The 21876-nt window shown below is 42.1% G+C and overlaps 1 protein-coding gene across 11 annotated transcripts in view; it reads right to left on the bottom strand.

Annotated features, from left to right (window-relative positions):
- The window catches only part of LOC110954165 (microtubule-associated protein 4), a 178409-nt gene extending 157004 nt beyond the window's left edge, over nucleotides 1–21405 (bottom strand). For all 11 annotated transcript variants that reach the window (XM_051940808.1, XM_051940802.1, XM_051940804.1 and 8 more), the window contains exon 1: nucleotides 21278–21405. The gene's annotated coding sequence lies outside the window, so the exon portion shown is untranslated. The remainder of the gene's footprint in view (nucleotides 1–21277) is intronic.
- Between the last annotated feature and the right edge of the window lie 471 nt (nucleotides 21406–21876).

The following is a 21876-nucleotide window of genomic DNA, read 5'->3' on the forward strand; positions in this document are numbered from 1 at the left end:
AGTGTAAAAGATGTCTATTTCCTGAAACCACAAGGTGGCGCTATGACTGTCAATGAATATCCCTATGTGGATGACATCAGGACAGGACTGTCATCATACATGTAAAGTTTCAGGCAGATTGGAGCATGTTGAGAAGAATTAGACACCACTTCCTGTTTCATGGCGAAGGATCAGTTGTTTGAGGCTCCGCCATGGCCACACCTTTTGGCTTCTGGTTGAGTTTTTGATAACTTTTCATCAGAAAGGTCTGGTGCATGTACTGGCCAAATTTCAGTTCTCTCAGACTTATCCACTAGGAGCTATAAATTTTGACAAATGTACAGCAAATTCAAGATGGCCGACGTCCTGTTGGGTTTAGGGTGTGGCTGTGATTGAGTTTTTGGTGTGTCCTGATGTGGTGCATATGCCCACCAAATATTGTAGCTGTAAATAAAACATTGTGGAAGTTGGCCTAATGACCACTGTTTCAATTTTGCAGGTGGCGCTATAGAGCCATTTTTTCACACATATGCGCAACTCCCATAAAATATCAAACTTTTCGCCAGTCCTGATGTGCACGCCAAATTTCACGCGTTTTGGTTCATGATAAGGCCGCCAAAAAGGCAATTCATTTCCCGAGGAGCGATTAAGTTTGAAAAATTTACAGCAAATTGAAGGTGGCCGACTTCCTGTTGGGTTTAGGGCGTGGCTGTAATTGACTTTTTGGTGTGTCCAGATGTTGTGCATATGCCCACCAAATATTGTAGCTGTACATGAAACATTGTGGCAGTTGGCCTAATGACTACTTTTTCAAGTTTGCAGGTGGCGCTATAGAGCCATTTTGCCACGCACATGCGCAACTCCCATAAAATATCAAATTTTTCGCCAGTCCTGATGTGCATGCCAAATTTCACGCGTTTTGGAGTATGATAAGGCCGCCAAAAAGCCAATTTACTTTACGGGAGAAAAAAAAAAAAAAAAAAAAAAAAATAATAATAATAATAATAATAATAATAATAAACCCTAGGGTTTCAATAGGGTCCTTGGCACTGCTGGTGCCTTGGACAGTCGGTGCCCTGGCACCGCCTGTCCTTCGCACCCTCGGTGCTCGGACCCTAATAATAATAATAAACCCTAGGGTTTCAATAGGGTCCTTGGCACCGCTGGTGCCTTGGACAGTCGGTGCCCTGGCACCGCCTGTCCTTCGCACCCTCGGTGCTCGGACCCTAATAAACCCTCGGGTTTCAATAGGGTCCTTGGCACCGCTGGTGCCTTGGACAGTCGGTGCCCTGGCACCGCCTGTCCTTCGCACCCTCGGTGCTCGGACCCTAATAATAATAAACCCTAGGGTTTCAATAGGGTCCTTGGCACCGCTGGTGCCTTGGACAGTCGGTGCCCTGGCACCGCCTGTCCTTTGCACCCTCGGTGCTCGAACCCTAATAAACCCTAGGGTTTCAATAGGGTCCTTGGCACTGCTGGTGCCTTGGACAGTCGGTGCCCTGGCACCGCCTGTCCTTCGCACCCTCGGTGCTCGGACCCTAATAATAATAAACCCTAGGGTTTCAATAGGGTCCTTGGCACCGCTGGTGCCTTGGACAGTCGGTGCCCTGGCACCGCCTGTCCTTCGCACCCTCGGTGCTCGGACCCTAATTAGCCTAGCCATGCTAGATCCAATGTTTTTGACGGCACAAGGGTCTAGGGAAGCTCGACAGGGAGGGAGGCGGGCTAAAAGGTTGTCTATCAAATCCCTCTGCAGCAATTGGGTAGGTGTACAACCAATCAACGCAACGAATAGGCTGACGTAGTTCCGAGAGCACCGGCGGATTGTGGCCAAGTCCCATTAGCTTCCCAACCAGCGAAGCCGCGGAGCCAACTGGTATATTAAGGATTTGCCATATCCCGTCGGCATAAGTCCAAATACGTCTTTCTTCTCAATGAAACACTTCAGTGCCGTCCTTTGTTTATCTTTCAAGTTGAATTTTAGCTTCAAATCTTTAAGGGCTGTGGCCAAAACCGAGTCGAAAGATAACTGTTTATTGTGCGCCGGTTGTTTCTGTCAGAATCGTCACGCCTCTGTCGTCACTTCATTACGCCCGCCTTCTGACTCTACACTTCATGGTGATTGGTCCGGCCAGTTTTAGGAGAATCCAGCCTCGAGCCTTATGGAGGGTAACTAGACCCTCCCTTGCAGAGAATTAAATTCGTTGCCGTGGGTTGTCTAGCGCGGCTAGGCTAATACAATATGGGACTGCATAAATAATTAGAAACAGAATAAATACTCAAAGTACTTTTGTGTACCGTCAAACACAACGAACTAAGATAAGACTGCAGACTAACAACCCCAAACCTTCACATGAAGGCTTCTTATTATCTACTGGTGGGTTAAAAGGCTCAAGTTTGAATGGTAACCACTACGGCTGCTGCAGTTAGTCAGTAAATCAATGATATTGACAATGAAAATGCATTGACATCAGTATTTTAAAGCAAGGGTGTCAAACATGCGACCTGTGGGCCAAAACCGGTCCCCTAGAGGGTGCAATCCAGCCCTCAAAGTGTAAAAATTCCAGAGAAGACATTAACTGCAGATTGCAAATTTATAACACTATAAATATGAAATAAATTCTAGACCATGACAAGTTGTTTTGATCATAAAGTATAATAATGGATTGTTCTGTTGTCATTTGTGTCTCGTTTTTAAAATATTTTGTGTAGTTTTTGTTGTTTTTTGTCTTTTTTGTCTGATTTTTGTTGTTTGTCTCATATTTTTGTCATTTTGCTTCACATTTTTGTCATTTTCTGTCTCGTTTGTGTCATTTGTCCATTTTTTTGTTACTTTGTAACTTTTTGGTTATTTTTTTTATATTTTTGTTTCTTGCATTTTGTGTGTCTTGTTTTTGTTCATGTCATTTGTTTACTTTTTTTATCATTTTTGTCATTTTTGTAATACTTATTTTTGTTTTTGTCTGACTTTTATCATTTGTCTCATGTTTTTGTTATTTTGTTTCTCATTTATATTGTTTTTTGTGTTTACTTTTTGTCTCGCTTTTGTCATTTTGTGTTTTGCTTTAGTCGTTTTTTGTCTTGTTTTTGTTGCTTTGTGTCGTTTTTTTGTCTCACTTGTGTTGTTTGTCCATTTTGTTCTCGCTTTGTGTCTCGACATTTCAGGCTGTTCATAATGCTTTGCAAAAAGATAATTCATTACATGTGAACATTTTCAGAACGTACTTTGTTGCACTAAAACAAAAGGAAGATTTGGATTATTATGCTGTTATTTTACTGGTGTGGCCACTTGAAATCAAACTGGGCTGAATTTGGAACCTGAACTAAAATGAGTGTGACACCCCTGTTACAAAGGAACACATCTATCTTTTTTGTGTTTCTTTTTCGTACAACCACAGCTAAAAAAAAAACAGGTCGCATGACAAGAGCTGCTATAACTACACAACATGTTTGCAGCGCTCGATTTAGACGGTCGCCAGGTCGCCATTTGCGACTAAAAAACAATTTTGGTGACCAAAAATGACAAAAAACACGCTGGTTAGGGGCCCAAATATTTTGATTTGGGCTACTGACCTCCAAATCCAAGTTTCAGGGATGGCAATTTTCCGCGGATTTCTGACGATTTAATTTCAAATTTGAACACTTCATTGTCGCTGATTTTAACGTTGTTAACATCCGCGGGAGTCCGCGAGACTCCGTCGGATCCAGAACCAGCCCAGAATGTGGTGGCGGCATCTGGAGGACAGCACCAACTGAGCCTCAGCATCGCGAACGGAAAGCACCAAGCCACCAGAGCTGTCATTTTTAACTCGGTGGGTCCACCGGCTGCTCTCCCCGGCTGGCTAGCTATCCCCCGCTAGCTGCTCGGCTAACACCTGTCGCTCCTCGCCGCTCATCTGCCCGGGACAAACCGCACCTGTTCCGGCTGTCAACCTCCCAGTCGCTCGCTCGGAGCTCCGGACAATGCGCTGCTCATTCGTGGGTGACTTTTCACGGCCGTGGGGGGTTTTAAGGCACACTTTGCCCAGCGACCAGTGATAGCTCGGCAGCTCCAGCTAACAAGTTGACGTGGAGGAGGAAGCTGCAGTCAATTCCAGCCATTTTCAGTACAAAAAATCGCTAATATTCTATTTGTAAATAAAAATATGACGAGAAATACAGGGAATATTGGACGCACATCGCGAGGTGCATTTCCTCGAAAATGACCGATTCGTGGATTATATACCGACTTCAAGACATGTTATGGACAAAATATTTTACTGGCTTGTTTCGTCTGGATGTCCAAGGTTGGATTATGGCTGTTTTTTGTGGAATATTTTCATCTGTGTGTAATAATGAACCCGGAAATGTGAGTCGCGCTGTGTACGTTGAAGCCGTGTATAGAGAACGGATGGATGGATATTTGTTGTTTGTCGGACAAATGTGTTTATATTACCCGCTGTGGTAATCACATCTGAAAGTGGTTTATACCGGCGGATTCATGAGAATCTAAGCTTTCCATCGGCGTATAGTGTTTGCATAATCGCGTTTGCAGTGTCAGACATTTAGTAAATTGCTTATGCAGATCTCAAAGTGTACCGCGGGCGGGACACTGAAGCGCAACTGAAGCGCAACGGGTTGAAACACTGCAGTTTCTAACAGCTGTCACATTGTTTGTCAGTTGTGAGTGATTGTTCTAAATGAATTTGTGTTTAAATTCATGTTGAGTGTTGACACCAAAGTCCTCTATCTACACTAACAATCAAATTTAAGGTACTTTGTGGGGTGTGTCTGACCACTAGTACAAAAATGGATTTTACAAATGGGTCCCTCTTTATTTTCATGCAGAAAGCACCACTTCCATCCTGGCATTGGTGTCATGCTGTACTTAAGACCTACAACTGGTGGCGGTAACACAACAGGAAATGTAGCACAGTGCCAGCGTCAAAAGCAATGAAGATGCTAGAAAGGGATCCTGGATGTAAATGATTCAGGAGTTGTAATATTAAAACAAAATCAGTTTTATAAATGTTTTATGAGGAGGGAACACTGAGATGTTCCAAGAGCTCGTTTACCATTTTGGTGGGACCTCCAGAGCGGTTTTTGGAAATGCAAAATCATAGTTCCAGCAATGAGTCATCATCTTGCTTTGATCTGACACTGGCAGACTACAAACTGCAGCATTACTCTCATACGCTGCTGACAATTGGTGATGTCTCTGCTCAGTATTTATTTATCACTCACTCTGGAACTGTGACATCCCATGTTTTCCAGATCTGAGTGCAGCTGATCTTGGGGAGCAAATGTGTGGGCAATGCTTTCAATTATTTAAATTCTTTCCAGGAAGTTTTATACAAGTTTTGCTTCTTGTGCTGTCCAAAAAAATCTCCATATATTAAAGGTTATGTTGGCTCATAGAGTGCAAAAATCCATACCTACTGTACTCATTTGTTACTTAGACAGCAGGAACACAAGAATGGGGAGGATATGGAAGACTATACACTACCATTCAAAAGGCTGGGGACACCCAGACAATTTCATGTTTTCCATGAAAACTCACACTTTCATTCACGTGCTAATATAATTGCACAAGGGTTTTCTAATCATCAGTGAGCCTTTCAACACCATTAGCTAACACAATGTAGCATTAGAACACAGGAGTGATGGTTGCTGGAGAAGTTCCTCTGTACTCCTACGAGGTATTCCATTAAAAATCTGTTGTTTCCAGCTAGAATAGTCATTAAGCACATTAACAATGTCTAGACTAGATTTATCATTCATTTCATGGTATCTTCACTTTTCTTTCAAAAAAAGGACATTTCTAAGTGACCCTAGACTGTTAAACGGCAGTGTAGAAATGAAGAAAAGGGGGCAGACCAAGTAGAAACCAAAGCAGAGAGATAACAGCTCATCATTGGGAGAGCTGACAGTAAACTTTAACTGGCATCTGAATCTGAGCTCCAAACAGTCAGTGTGTCTCTAATGTTTGGCTCTGTTCACCCAGCTCCACTTTAGGTAATGTTAGCATGTGCAGACTGTGTGTGTGTGTGGGTGTCCTGCTGCTCTCAAATCCACACAAGTGCCTTCATGGAGCTCACAGAGGGCCTGTTTGATGGCTGAGTGAAAGGGCTAGTGTTTGGTATTTGACCCTGAGTGTGTATGTATGTAGCTATCTGCTCGCCCTAACAGAATTACACAGGACTCTCAGGACATGTTTTTATAATGCAGCACTTGATGCAGCCCATTAGAGAGCAGACAAACAGACAGAGAGACAGACAGACAGGTAGTGATGTCCACACCCAGCAGCAGTGTCTGAATGAACTCTCTGTATGGCCTCGTGGTCTCCCCTACACACACACACTGTTTCTTTGCTCTATTGTTGCACTGCGAGGCTTTATACAACCCAATGGAATGCAAAGCATCTTAGACACACACTCACAGATAGACACACACAGGTAAAACGCTAATACCAAAACAAACACGTCACACACAGGTAGTGGACACACACTCTTCCAGGGCTCGGACATTCACTGGTGGACCGAGGAACAATAAATACTGCATTCTACATGACACAAAAACCCTGTTTGTGACTTTAAACTCTAAATTCTTCACATTAATGATGGTTCCATGCTGCTATGTGGGTTCATCTGTCTTTAAATGTGACTGAGCAGAGGGGACCAGTAGAAAACGAAAGCTGTTTTTTACTACTAAATTATGTCCTCTATAATCTATCAAATAGCTGAAACATTTGTGATCTTCTGTTTAATGACAGAAAGCGTATATGTGACTCACATCGTCTGAAAACTGTTTGGAAAAGTGACTTTTCAATGACTGCGTGAATAGGTGGGAATAGAGGAAGAAAACCTTGAATTATGGGGTGAATGATTACAGAGAGTCGTCATAATGACATCTACTCCCCTCTGTCCTGTTATCAGACATGTCTGAAGTCATCCTCACCTCCCTCATGGACTCACCTCTACTGCCCAGCTAGAAGGTTTAGCCTGCTAATGTGAGCTCTTTTTTAGAATCTGTGCTTATAAACTCATGATCTGCTGTTGAGACAGGCTTTGTTTCAAAGCTGTGTGTTTAATTATTAGTGTTGTTCAGCTCACTATTAAACTACCTTGACGGATTTGATTCTGTCATACCATAAACACTGACGTCTTTTAAAATTCCATGAGGTGGAAGCCATAAGATCCACAAGTTTCAGTCCGGATACGAAAAATGTATTTTTTCATGCCTTGATTCAAAAATGTTTTCCGCAAAAGCAATGAGCCCTCTACCCCCAGTTTTCAATACAATGTATTAACATTTAATATCAAACCCTATATACCCAAAAATACAACTGTTATCATTGTATAGTACAGTATCTCCAAACCTGTTTAACACTGTCCTCCTGTCCTCCACATTCTCAGATTTCAGTTTAAGGATTAAAATGGTACAAAATAATTCCATGAATTTACATTCAATGCAAATGCATTAAAAATCAAAAATTGAGCTGGAAAAGTATTCAGACTTTAATGTGGTTCTTCACAATGTGTTCATTGTATTTGTTTAAATGATGTGTCTGGAACTGGTGTCGACCTGTGGGTGACTGAATGGATTGGACTGAGTTTAGAAAGGTTCCACATTTCATTCTCTCTGTAGGCCTCTGTGGAAAAACTGTGGCAAGGCACAGATCAGGGCAAGGGTAAGCTTTCAGTGGAGCACAGTGACCTTGATAATTGTGAAATGGAAGAAGTTCAGAACCATGAAGATTCTTCCTAGTTGCTGGACATTCAGCTATAATGAGGTAGTTAGTAAGGTGTTCAGAAGTCCTCTGCAGAGACCTGCCAGAAGGATGACTTCCTCAGCACTCTATCAGTCAGGCCTTTACCTTTACAGTACAGCAGCTAGAATGAAGCAGAGTCGAAGACAACGACAGACTCATTCAGTGGGTTTACATGGGACCTGTTATTCCTCTTTCATTCTGAATGAAAGTTAATTCCGCTTTAAAATGTCCTTGTAAACACTTAATTCCGAATTTAAAAGTTAATTCCGAATAAACTTCATTCCGAATGAACTACCTGGTTTATTCCGATGTTAATTCCGAATAAACTAATTCCTGTGTACGTTCTATGCATGTATACAGTTAATTCCGCTTTAGTTAATTGCGGTCATTCGGCGCATGCTTGGCTCCTCACGTAGCGATGACGTAGTGATGTACACGTTTATGAAGGTATTTCAGGTGCAAAATGTTTGAACACCTGTAACATCAAATTTGTAGTTGTGTACATTGAATTTGTATGTGTATCAGCAAATATGATTTTCCACACTCTATGAGTTGTGTACTTGTGAAATAATTTCTTGTATGTGTCGATTTTTTTTCCCCACAAATACAACACAAAAATACACATTCACAAAATCGTAATTACAGGTGCACAAATCACATTTACAGGTGCACAAATCATATTTACAGGTGCACAAATCCTTCTCTACAAGTCACATATTTCAACACTGACACGCTCACATTTTGCACCTATTGTTGCAGCACACTAAGTGCAAAACATACTTGTGCACCTGTATTGTACGAAGTGAAGTTGAAGTGAGAATTTGAATATGTGTAAATCTGAATGTGAACTTGTGCAATAAGTATGTGAAATAATTTACCACAAAAATAGCTGTGTCCTCTAACACACGAACACAAATTGCTACTTACAACCACTCGAATCCTCCCCACGAGTCACACATTCTCTGTTTTCTACAGGTGCAAATCAGAAATCTACAGGTGCAAATCAGAAATCGTACTTCCGGTCCCGCTGACATATTTGGTGCAAAACTACAAAACGATCCGATCTGTGTATAAATTCTATGCTCTGAGATTGACAGACTTTTCGGCCAGTCAGAGAGACGCTTTGCCCGCCCAGCCAATCAGAGGTTTTTTTTTTTCCATCCGAGGTCGCTTTACCGACTTCCGGGTGTGGAATTTCACGATAGAGAGAGTGTAGGCAGTTCTTGTTTTGGACGGTTGATCTGCTCTAATCTCTATAATGCGCATTTCCCAATGACTCAAATAACTTATCCATTCCTCTTAGTATATTGAAATCAAAGCCTACACTCTCTCCATTGTGAAATTCCAGAGACTTAATTGCCAATTAAGTCTCTGGGCAGAGCTCCCAGTTGTATATCTGCAGTAGATCAAGCACTGCTCAACGTCTAGCACCATTCCCTGTCTTTGGAAAGACCTAAAGATGACATTAGGTGTGCAAAGCTTGTAGATCCTGAGCCAAGGCTTCTACAGAGCACTGAATTAAGGTTTAGAATGATTGTACATTTATGGCGCTTTTCCCCTAGCACCTACTCAGCTCAACTCTACTTGGTTTGTGAGGTTTTCCATTAGGATGTAGTATCTCATATCAGGTACGCTTTTAGTACCTACTCGGCCGAGGTTTCAAGCAAGTTGCGTCGAGCCGATAATTTGACGTCTACAGAGTGCAGGCCACTGATTGGACAGGGAGTGGTGACACATGAGAGCGACCCCTCAAAAAACCAAAGCTGCCATTTTAAAAAAAAAAATGGCAACAGCAATGGTGGTTTCTCTGACTCTTGCTCTTTCACTTTGAATCTGACAGAAAGCCACAGACTGAGCAGCAGGTATACCACCGCCTCAATGTCCTCCATTGTTGTGCTGCATTTGTGTCGCACACAAATGACATTAAGGGACCTCCGGGCCACCGTGGTATGACGACTCCACCCACAATGAGGTGGTACTCAATAATAGAAAACGATCTAAACTGAATCGAGTCGAGTAGGTACTAGTAGAAAAGCACCTTTAGAGTTTTAAAACATTTCCAAATGAGTATCTGCAACACAAAAAACATGTGAAATTACTTTCTACCACGACTTTAGAGAGGAATGACAGGCGGGAGCATCATGCATGTGTCAAAGCACATATTTCTTCCCCTTGTCAAGTATTCAAAGTGTTCACAGGAATATCTGCTCACTCATGTAACCTGAATCCTAACAGCTAGAACTGACAGTCAGTTTGGTTACATAGCAGGAATAAAGCTCACAAAACAAGAACAAAGAGACTTTCTACTCTTCTCATTGGACAGCCCAGTTTGTGCTTGTAAATGCATTTCAATATTTCTCATATTGTTAGTGTTTGCAGTTTAGCTCCCAGTTGGCAGAAGTTTAGTCTCAATTTTCCTACAAACAAGCAATCTCACTTCTGCCCTTTGGATCCTTTTCTTTGTATTTTGGTCCTTTGATGACATTTAAGATGAACCTGTCTACTCCACTAGGATTACTCCATCCCTGTTATCTCTCCAGGCTTTACTGTGTTATATGGAAAGCAACAAGACAACATTTTCATATTAAGGTTAATCAATAATTTTTTGTACCAAACGTCTATTTTGTGTAGTTCATGGATACTGACTTCTCCAGAGAACACACCTCTCAACTACACCTCTTTACCCATCCATCTATCCATCCATCCATGCATCTACCTATCTGTCCATCTATCCATCCATACAGCTCTATAATTCCCAGTGCAGCTGATTGGCAGCAGTCGAGCTTGCTGACACACTGGTCCAGCTGCTCCTGTTGTGAGGGGGGGATTACAGCAACGAGTTCACTCTGTACCATCCCATTCTTCCTCTCCACTCTCTATCTCTCCATCATTTCATTCATTCAATCCGTCGTTGTCACGCAATCTCAGACTCCACCCCTGCAGACCCACCCACATACACATAACACATCCATGTTCGTGTTTTCACAGATTTGATGTGGACACATTAGTGTGAGAGATACAGCACTGAAACTGCCACATGATGGAGGAAGAAGTCCTCTAGGAAGCTCGTACACCTAGGAAGCTACGAGCAACTGTCGCTGAAAACACTCCTATGGCAGACTGTGGACAGTCTGTAGGAACCGTCATGCGGCTGACTCTGGCCTACTACAGTTATCTGGAATTACTCCACTCTTTGGAGGTAGTGCTGATGGTTACATCATCATGCTGCTCATCTCTCTGGTACAGGAGCTGAGATTCTCTAGCTCAGAGGACTTGAAGATTTCACTGGTTAGAGGACTCGTTGCTCTGAAGGTCTGTAGCACATCCGTGTCACCCAACAAGCTACTTTAGGGCATTTTGTCCTCATGTCATATTTTACTCACCGTATGCTCATTTTTCACTGCATTATGAAGTTCTGACCCCAAAGGAAACAGCACAACCACAGTTCCAAATGGAGAAAACTCAGTCTGAATGCTGCCAATCAAAACAAACAAACAAAAAAAAACTATTTCTTTGGTTCTTTATTTCACCGAAACTGGGAAAAAAATGGTAACAATATGTACAACATTTTCCCACGTGTCCACCTATGTAGCCATACTAGCCAATACTGGAAAAAGAAGAGCCTCAATATGCTATAGATATTGTACAACTTCCATTTTTTTATTCGCTTCTAAATTTAGTAGGTGTCACTGGTTAGCTTTACAACCAATATATTGATATTCCACTGAACTGGAAGTGAACTTTCAAAAACTAGCTACAAAAAAATACAAACATACAGTCGCTCCAGATGCTGAGGCCCAAGGGAAGGAGTGACCTTATGCATCCACTTTTACTCCTCCTCTCTAATGCATGATCTAAAAATAACTCATAAAGGACAAGTGGTGTTTATGAGACAGGAGCCAGAGCGGAAACACACCTTCTAAATAAACTGTAAACTTACTGTCTTGTTAGCGGCTGTGTTAACTAGTTTGTAAAATGCTAGCTCACAATGGAGGACGAAAAATTATCTGGATGCATAAAGAAATGAAGAAGTCAGTGGGTAATGCATTCAAAATTCTACATTAGAATTTCTACATTTAAATGAAGCAGGAGGTCAAAACATGTCCTCCACTGCGTGTAGTTATTACACGGTTAGCACAGCTAGCTCGTCATGTAGGTCTGGTTCGTCCATATAAAAATGAAAATAAATAAAGGAATGCAGAAACACAGAAATGGCTTCTTAATTTCTTCTTCTCTTTCTTTTGTCTGGCTGATGCAGGTTTACAATAAAGACTGTGCAGTAAGTCTAACATACAAGACTAAAATCTGAAACGAACAGTTTATTTTATTTAATTAATGGATGATTGCCAAGGATTTTGATAACCGATTACATTGTTTTGAAAATTGCTAACTATTTGAAATGGGTATTGGATTGGTGGTCGCGTAGAACAAACAATATAATATAATATAAAGAAGTCTCCTGGGAAGCAGTAATGGGCAGAGGCTAAACGATTGATTGACTAAAAGGATTAGTTGCAGTCCTGTCAACAACGTAATGGCTGACTTCTCTTAAAATCAATAGTTATGCATAATTCTCAGAGAGTAGAGAGCAGTGGGTTTACCTCTTTCCTCTGGAAGTAAAGAGCAGGTACAAATTCAAAGTGCACCGACGACTGATGAAAATGGGTCTTGGATTTGATACAGCACTGAAAGATTTAAACATCCATTTGTCTGTGACTCGCTTCAGAATGAGTCTTAACAAGCCCAGACAACGTTAAAAAACAACAAATCATCTGACGCTGAATGGCAGAAACAGCAGCTTGATGGAAGCCATTTGAAGATTGAACAGGACTCAGCGATAGGCCACAACCTGACCATTTGTTTAACTACAAGCTCGTCTGCCAACAGGCCTGACTGAACACACTCTGAACATAAATATATCTTTATTAATGCAGACCTGTGAAAGCTGGGAGGACAGACTAAAGGTGCTACACCAACTTAAAACTGATTCTTCTGTACAAACATAAGTAAATCACAACCAGTCCAGTGTTTCCCCTGGGTTGAAATGGCTGTGAGGTGGTAGGGTCACTTTCAGCTGAAAGTTGTTGATGGGGGGGAATTATATATACTATCGGGCCGTCTCCACCGTCTCCGCCGCAGCCGTGCACAGCCCCGCGGACGGTCTCGTCGGTCCGGCGGGTTTTGCACTGCACTTTTTTTTTCTTTTTTGACGCGGACCAGTGAGGCGGCAATGTCGGCAGAATTTTAATGAGGCGGTGGCCTATACCGACGAGGCGGGCCGCCTCGCTGGTTATATGGGAGGGGAAACACTGCAGTCTAGTCTGGTTCAGTGAATTAAAAGCTGCGAAACACAGTCATCATCAATGACTCACCAACTATTAAAGCCACACTGATTTAGCAGTAAACAACATGAAATGTTTTAGAGAATCACTGTAGGGTCAATACTGATAGAAAGCAGCCCTGGAGCTGAGCGTTGGTCACTTCCAACCAGAAATGCTCCTCCTGAGTCGAGCTGCCTGTACACATTAGCCCTGCTACTTAGATGGTAGTAAACCTGTCCCATACAAGTAAATGTCTGTGGTCACAATAAGAACATATTTAATCATCACCAACAAGCCTGGGGGAATTGGATCGATCAGACATTACTCAATGAGGGGAGACTTAGCTTTGATTGGTGAGTTTGTTGCAGGGAGGAAAAGGGGAAAACAAAAACTCCTCTAATTCCAGATGTACAGACATTACTCTTTCTAGCTCCAACTGGTTCCTGCTCTTAATAGACAGTCATTACATGAGTCAAGGAGTAAAGGATGACCAGAAGGAGGTGACATGCAAACTGGGGGCCAAGCTATATAGTTTAACCAGCTGATATTGAATATTAGTAATCAATGAGATCAGTTGACCTCAGAAATGGGCAGGGCAGGGGACTGAATTCCCATTAAACACTAAACTATCTGATGTTTATTTGCCCTTTGTGATATTGTTTTTTTGGGGAGTGATTTTTTTTTTGGACTGTTATTTGGAACAAGCAAACAATCTGAAAAAATCGATTTGGGCACTCTGATAAGCACTTTTCACTATTTACTATGAAATTAACTGAAAGATTAAGCCTTGAACTGAATAGTCTCCCTCAGGAACAATGTCTGACAGTTTCATTCATTCTAATATGGGCCTTACTGTCCATGTTCATGGACTGTTTCTGGTTCACTTCAGCTGGTAAGGAAGACAGCATCATTCTACTGTTTACCGTTTAGGTGACATTTATGGGTAGATTAGTGTCTACAAAACCATAAAAAAAAAAACATCTGACTCCCCAACATCCCAGCTACGCTACGCTGTCACAGCATTAAGAGGACTGCTGTCTGCAAATCATGCACCAACTGCTTAAGGCAAGCTGAGAAGGAAACAACTCATGAAAGCTTGTTTAATTTTTTAGTTTTGCAATTAGCTTGGGGAAAACAGAGAAAGCATCGTTATGTAAGGATAATACTGCAGTCCTTGTCCCAGACTAAACTGCCTTCAGCACAGGCTTTGTTTGGCAGCATGGAGAAAAGTGATGATGGATTTCCTCCTCTTCCTGATTCCTAGACAGAGGCTGAGATGAAGCAGGCTGCTGACCTTCTAGAGAGTATACTACCTCCAACCCCAGCTCTTTCTTCACCTGGAAAACCCCACATAAGCCTAGCAGTGAAGAGCCTTATCTAACATGTTTTAGATGAATGGTGGTGCCTACGCAGGACAAGAACACAATGACAAGAGAGGGAAACCACGGCAGCAATTTGCTTTAAGTGTCTGGGTGGAGAGTCAATGACTGAAATGAACTCCCATCCAGCCCATTGTCATTCCACAGCCTGTGAAGAGTCCTGGCCCTCGCCATGTCAGGAACTCTGAGGAACCTGCTGTTTGTTTAAATACTTCCCACCTTCCTTCCCTCTCTGCCTCCCCTCCTACTGGGGTCATTATTTCCTGACTCACCCCTTCCTTCCACTATTTCTTACTCCGTATGTCTCCCTTACTTTGTGTGTATTTTTTTTACTAATTTGAATGACAAATTTACTTCTATATATGTGCTGCACAAAATCTATATCACAGTCAATTATGCTGAAATACATCATGTTCAGATTTAATGTGCTGGGAGTTACATCACTTGAGCCTTCCATGGATAAAACTGTTTATTTACCACCAGTGGCCCAGAACTGTTTGCCAGTTTTCCATTTTTGCGGGGCCACCATAAATGTTGCACATTTAACATGTCAGTGATTTTAAATCTTCCAAAAAGCCCCTCTGACAAATGTACCAGAGTCTAACAATCATTGGCCCAGTTTGACTATCTGGAACTAAAATGGCAAATGACATATATTATGCCATTCCTACTTGTCATACTTACACATGACTGAAAAGAATATTGATTCCAGATATCTATACTGTCACTGTGACCAGTCAGAACAGTTTAGACGAGCTGCAGTCTGCCATACTGAATCGTTCTTCACTCCTCACACAAGGCTTCTCATTGTATGTTGCTTCAGAAAAGCAGTTTAACTGTGTTAACAGAGGGAATGGCAGCTGCTGGGGTGAAGTAGTTTGCTAGAAAATGCCGCAATACAGGAAGAACTCATAAATGAGGCATTTCAAGGGAACAATCAAGACTTGTGATAGATTCTGATGACAGTAGAGAAACCTGCAAAGTCATTTCACCTTGTCAACACTAGGTAGAATTCCAGCCTGAAGTATCAACTGAATCACTTTGACTAGATATAATCCCAGATCAAGATATCTATGGCTACGTTCACACTGCAGGCTCAAGTGACCCAAATTCAATTTTTTTGCCCCTATGCGACCTGTATCTGATCTTTTCATGACAGTCTGAACGACACAGATCCGATTTTATCAAATACGACCCAGGCCACTTGGATATGTGGTCCTAATTCCGATAGGTATCGGATAGGTATCGGATCTTTTGCCATACGACTTCAGTCTGAACGGCCAGGTCACATTTATCCGATCTATACGTCATTGGTACACGACAAACGTCACTATTCTGCGTTCAAGCAAAACAAGTCTTCGAGCTGCCAAAGACGTGTGTCTTGCCGTGAGAGTGTTAAAAAGAGGTGCTCACATATATACGTAAAGGTCGCCCTTATCGTTCGAAAATTCTGAATGAAGTCCGCATCTGTGAAGCCTCTCACATCACTATCCCACCACTCCTGGCTGCGACTCCGCACCCACACAGTTCTCTGGACAGACGTTGCTGCCACTGCCCCACAAAACGCCAGGGCCAAAATCCTGGTCTCTTCCTTCTTGACCTTCTCCTTAAAATGATTAAGTTATAAATATGCTGTTAGCGTCCATGTTTACTTCCGTAAACACTGAACACGCTCCCTGCGTGTGTCATTGTTGTGTCCTCTTCTGCGCATGCGGGAACCTTTTGGGTCGTGTGAGGTTCACACAGGAGATCACATACAAGTCGCATTTAATTGGAAATGTGAACGAACTCACAAAAAATCCGATTTTACAAAAAAAAATCGAAATTGAGCATTAAGCCCTGCAGTCTGAACATAGCCTAAGATGTCTTTCATTAGCACAAACTTCCTTTAGGATATCTAAAATGGACAACGTAGATCTTGAACTAGAATTGTGACTGGTCAGAATTTCACTGAACATATCTGAAGCAGGAATTAAAATAATTCATAAAATAACAATGCTTGCGATCAGTCAACTGGATATAAAAACGGAAATGTGGAGAGTAGAGACAGATCTGTCAAATAATTCTACATATTCAAAGCTGTATTATCTGTATTCTTTTTCCAATCATCTTTCATTTCCTGCTTCCTGGAAGGGAAAAGACTATTCCTGCTTAGGGTGATGTTCTGATTATTTAAAAAGAACACCATCCAAAAAAATAAAAACACAGCGCTGATTCCACCCAAAGCTCGAGAGCATGAAGGCCGGATAGAAACCTCTGCTCTGTGCGATAGATCTTCTAACAGTTATAATAGTTTCTGTGATTGTTCTTCTAATGCTACCGGACAGGAAGGTCGGAGGGTGAGGCTGTGATCAATCCAATACTGAAGCATATAAACCTAAGAGTTTCAACAGTATCACAGTACAGATCTAAAAAACAGAAAGAGACGGTAGTCTGTGGTCACTAGACTGATTCAGGTAAATCTTCCTGCTGAAGTCACACTGACTCTGCAACAGTATTCTGACATTAAACCCAACTGGCAGCCAGTGACGTTCTGCATTTGCCCCTTTTCTGGTGGTTCAGTCATTTCTTTTGTGTAAAGTTGTTTTTTTGGTTGGGTCACAGCCAAGTTAACCAAACAAATCAAAGATCCAGACTAATGAAGACCTTGTCAGCTAGACATCATAAAGTAGAATAAGCTTTATATGGACACAATGATCACTCCGTAGGACTGAGAGTCAATACACAATCAGACTGGACCAATCAGAGTCTTAGCCCCATATGAAGGGACAAAAAATCCCTCTAAGGACAAGCATAAATACACTGACTCATCATTATTATTTTTGTTCCGGCCTTTGCCTTCAGTTGGTTTCCTGATGCTGAGCCTGAGCAAGGTTTTTGGGTGCCTTAGAAACAATGGGCATCCTAACTGCACATATGGTTGGGATAGTGGTTTAAAAGACAACATCTCTTAACCACCCACAGTTCAGAATGCATGTGAACCATGGATTAACTGCAAGTTTCACTGCCACAAAGTTGTATCTTGCAATTTTAATGAAAGCAGTCCATTTCCACACCTGGTAGTTTTAGTGTAATCCTGTTTACAGACAAACTGCCAGGAATAGTTCCCTGAACCCTGGTGCAGCTGCAGGAATACAAAGCAGTGGTGTGTTCACATGAACCAGGCATGTTAAAAGCAGTTTACAGTGATGGTCATGAAAGAATCTGTCCCCGCCAACAACCCAATTTCTTTTCCTTTTTTTCTGTGCTAATGTGAAAAATGATCTGAATCGAGACTCAAAAGTGGTGACATCAGATGAGAACTGTGAATTCTGTTATCCAATGAGTCTCAGTTCCTTTTCTGACCTCTGCAGAAAGTAGGTCCTGAATCCTTAGACTCACACTTTCTATATTCACATTTTAGTTTGAAAATGTTTTCTTTTACAGTATTTAATTTGGACAAAGTTTTCAATCAGTTGCTCTGTTTTAAGACACCGGTGATTTTCAGAAGTTTGCCTTATTTTGTTCAATAAGAAACCATGTTTGCATTCCCGAACCAAACCCCAGGTACGTTTCTGGTTCAGAAATGACACACATCATCTCAGTGGATGAAACCATTGACACACATACATACACTAACATCTCTTAAGATGAACACACTGGGCCTCCCACTCAGATGCTGCAGTAATGTCTCCATTCAATGATCAGTTATGGATACACATGAATGAATGTCACTAGCTAAGGTTGCTTGAAGGTTATCAGCAGTATTGTCTTTCACTTTTGGTTTCTACAGCCCACAACATGACTCAGCATCCCACCAGTCCCTGCAGCTTCACTCCCTGAACAAAACTCAATCTTCAAGCATGTCAATAGATTCTGGTAAACATGCTTAATGGATCATTGAGCCAGTTGGTCCTGGAAGTGCGTTATGATTTACACAGAAGACACAGATGGTCAGCTGTAGGAAACGCTCAACAAAACCATGTCTGGTTGGACACTCTGAGTGGAAATCAGTCCAAGTTTTAGTTTAGTCTGCAGCTTTACCTACAGGATTCACAGCAAGCTACTGTTGAGTTTCAGTTCACCTTTTCAGTGCACAACACTCAAACTTCTTCTCCAGAATCCAAAACTATCCACAACTATAAAACTTCTGAGAGGGGTATTTAATATTGGTAAGAAGTTCCTGAGGACTAAAGCGAGCCGATAAACAGTCAGACAGTGACAGTGGTACTTTGCTCAATTCTGAAACACTGGATTTGTCCATTTATAAAGTAGTTGATGAAAAAAAACAGATTTTCCTCTGGAAATATCTGTCCTTAGTGGCAGAGGCTCTGCTATGGTATTTTAATATAAGAGTTGCAGTAAATGCTTTCTAAGGTAGTTCCTCTTAACAGGAGTTTTTGACTTTGCACCTAAGATAGACTTTGCACCTAGGTTGATACTACAGGTACGGGAAAGTGCCGTATCCGTAGGCCACAGGCTACGGGTACGGGTCCCCACAGGCTACGGGTACGGGTCCGTATCTGTAGACACTACCTTGCACCTAAGATAGCAGAACGGCTTCCACCATACAGACCTATGCTGACATCAGTCTCCCAACTCTGCTAACTAAACGCATAATGATTTAAACACTGGGTCCTTAAAGTCAGGCTATAGGAACTGATACAAGAGCCTCTAAAAGAAAGGCCTTTCCACTCTGACTAAACAATATTTCTCACAACTTTTTTCATCTGTTCCTGGTGTCTGTGTATCCTCTACACTGTCAGCAGGAGAACTGGGAGGGACTCAGCTAATTCAAACAGGTGGGGTTCAGCGATGGCATGTTCCTCCCAATAAATCCAATGAAGCTACAATGTTTTAACCTTTTTTTCTGTGATCAGACCCATAATTTTGTCAAAAATATACCTGGCATGTTTCGACAGAGCATTCCGTCTTTGTCACACACCACCTAGTGACATCTCTGACGAAGATGGAAGGCTCAGTCGAAACATGTCAGGTATATTTTTGACAAAATTATGTGTCTGATCACAGAAAAAAAGGCTAAAACATTGTTCCTCCCAATGTTCACCTCTGATTTCACACAGAGATGCTCTGTGTTGTAGTTCATTTTAACCCTCTGACCTGTTTGATAATACCTGATCACTTTGGTGGACTTAGCCAAGCAACCAGCAATGGGCCATTTTAAAGATGTGACTGGATCAGGTCCATAATGAATTCAGGGTCTGAGATCAGTCCCACCTCTTATTTCCCACTCAGTAATCTGGCTGGTAGAGGATTGGAGAGTAATCTGGATAGAAGGACTGAGGGAGGAGGGGTGAGGGACAATCCTTCCCACTGTGAATCCTCTTTATATCATTTCTGTGGTAAAACTGTGCATAGTGTTGCAGTGCAGGTGGAACAGTTAGCTGCAGTTGGAGGCAAGAAGACTTACAAAGAACATACACTTCAAAATAAAGTACTGGGTCAGATTTTCCAAATCAGTGCATTCTATTCAACACAGAAAACCTACACAATCATATTTCCAGTAGTTTTGGGATAGCATTTAAGGCAGGATGACAATCTGATGTTTAGGAGTTTCAGTTGTGATGATCTCCTCGTGTTGTTGAAATGACAGATTGAAGTCCTGAGGTGCTACAAAATCATTCATTCATTTAACTCCAAAAGACTCAACTTTACATATCGAAATTCCGTTAAAAAATTCCCACAAAACTAATCCCTTTCTGTCTCAACACGTCTTAGATTCAACCCTACACTATTCCGTCCTCTAGAATGTGCAGACCTATAAAGTCCCATTCTTTCTCCACCCATTCTTTTCTCTCACTGCAGCTCAAACTCACCAGCTCACCCAAGATTCTGTTCAAACACGGTAAAAGTCCTCTACATTTCCCTATGATGCAGATAGAAATCTATCTATCTGTCTATTCTCTAGATGTTAAGAAGGAAAAAATACTGAAGGGAGTCTTTAACATGTGAGTAAAAGTTCTAAACAAGCTTCAGAAGTTGTTTTTTTAACCCCTTCTCTATAAAAACTTTTATTTTAATGATTATAAGTAGTACTCACTGTTGGCTTTAAATGTGATTTAGCACACTGAAGCACATGCTAATTTAAAGAACAATTATTATTTATCAGGAGCAGGACTGGAGCCGGTCTTATTAGTAATACAACACATATAGCCTACACGGTGCACTTCCACAGTTTTGTGCAAAGACAACAATGACAGTACATGACAGATTGGACTCATTATCAACAAGAATATCCACCTACTACCCATCCAGGGGTGGTAATATTAGAGTTACAAGCGCTACGGAAGAAACCTGGGCATGCAGAAGGTTACTGAGCCCAATCATACAAACTTTTATGTGTGAAAACAGCAGTTTAGTGTTACGGTGTGTCCTCCTCACACACTGGGAATGAATGGACAGAACAGCTAGCTTGCGTAACTTAGCTGGGACAGTCACCTCACCGTGCTGCCTCCGCTGCTGTCTGGAATATCGGAACCGCCATATTCACTGAACCCCCTTAGTAGTAAATACGAAAGGAAAAGTACGAGCTGCTGGTCGGTGGTAGGAATGAAGCGTTGAACAAGTTAAACCAACAACAACATGCAACTACTGGTTCATACCACCGTACTGCACACCGAACCCTCCTCTTTCAGAAAGTAAGAGTTTCCGAGCAGCACCTGAAGGCAGCATTAACCTTCACCCGAGCAGAGATGCGTGCTGAGATCACTCATCCAAAATCACCGTCAGCTCACTGCTAAACACTTCGCCGCGGTCCGCTTCCCCACCACACACACACACACACACACACACACACACACACACACACACACACTCACACACAACATTCACGTTTTAACGGGACTCACCGTTACTTGTCCGCTTTTTTGACAGTTTGTCGGGAGTCTCCGAGCGTTGCTGTCACCGCTACGATCCGCCCCTCCCAGAGTGCACTCCGCAGGACGCAGACTAACATAGCCCCTCCCCGGACCAGCTCTGCTCCAATCACAGGTCGCGAGTACTGACTGGCTCTCTATTTATCCAAGCAGATGAATGCTTCTGTTCGAGAGACAACCTTAACATTCAATAACAATTCCTCAACCCTGGGCAGGCTCTTCGTCGTCACCGTTTGCACTTTTGACAGACAAGCCGCAGAAACAATGGAGAACTTTGACTCCTTTTACGGGACGGTGCCGGTCCAATGGCCGGGAGGATCGGGCTCTGGATACGGCTACGGCCCAGGAAGACGCCCCGATACCGCCCTGATTACTAAAATGTCACCGGACTGGCAGGAATCACAGTTGTTACAGAAAACACACACACACACATTTAGACGGAAAGTAGAAATCATATCCTGTGTTTTACACAAGGTCAGCTTTAGAAATAGAAGCAGCTGGAGTTTTTTTTTAAAAATTGTGTGTCTGGTGTTAAAGTAAAGCACACATAAAAGAGAAAAAGACAATGAGGT

This window comes from Acanthochromis polyacanthus, chromosome 20 (genome assembly GCF_021347895.1).
Source record: "Acanthochromis polyacanthus isolate Apoly-LR-REF ecotype Palm Island chromosome 20, KAUST_Apoly_ChrSc, whole genome shotgun sequence".
Taxonomy (NCBI): domain Eukaryota; kingdom Metazoa; phylum Chordata; class Actinopteri; family Pomacentridae; genus Acanthochromis; species Acanthochromis polyacanthus.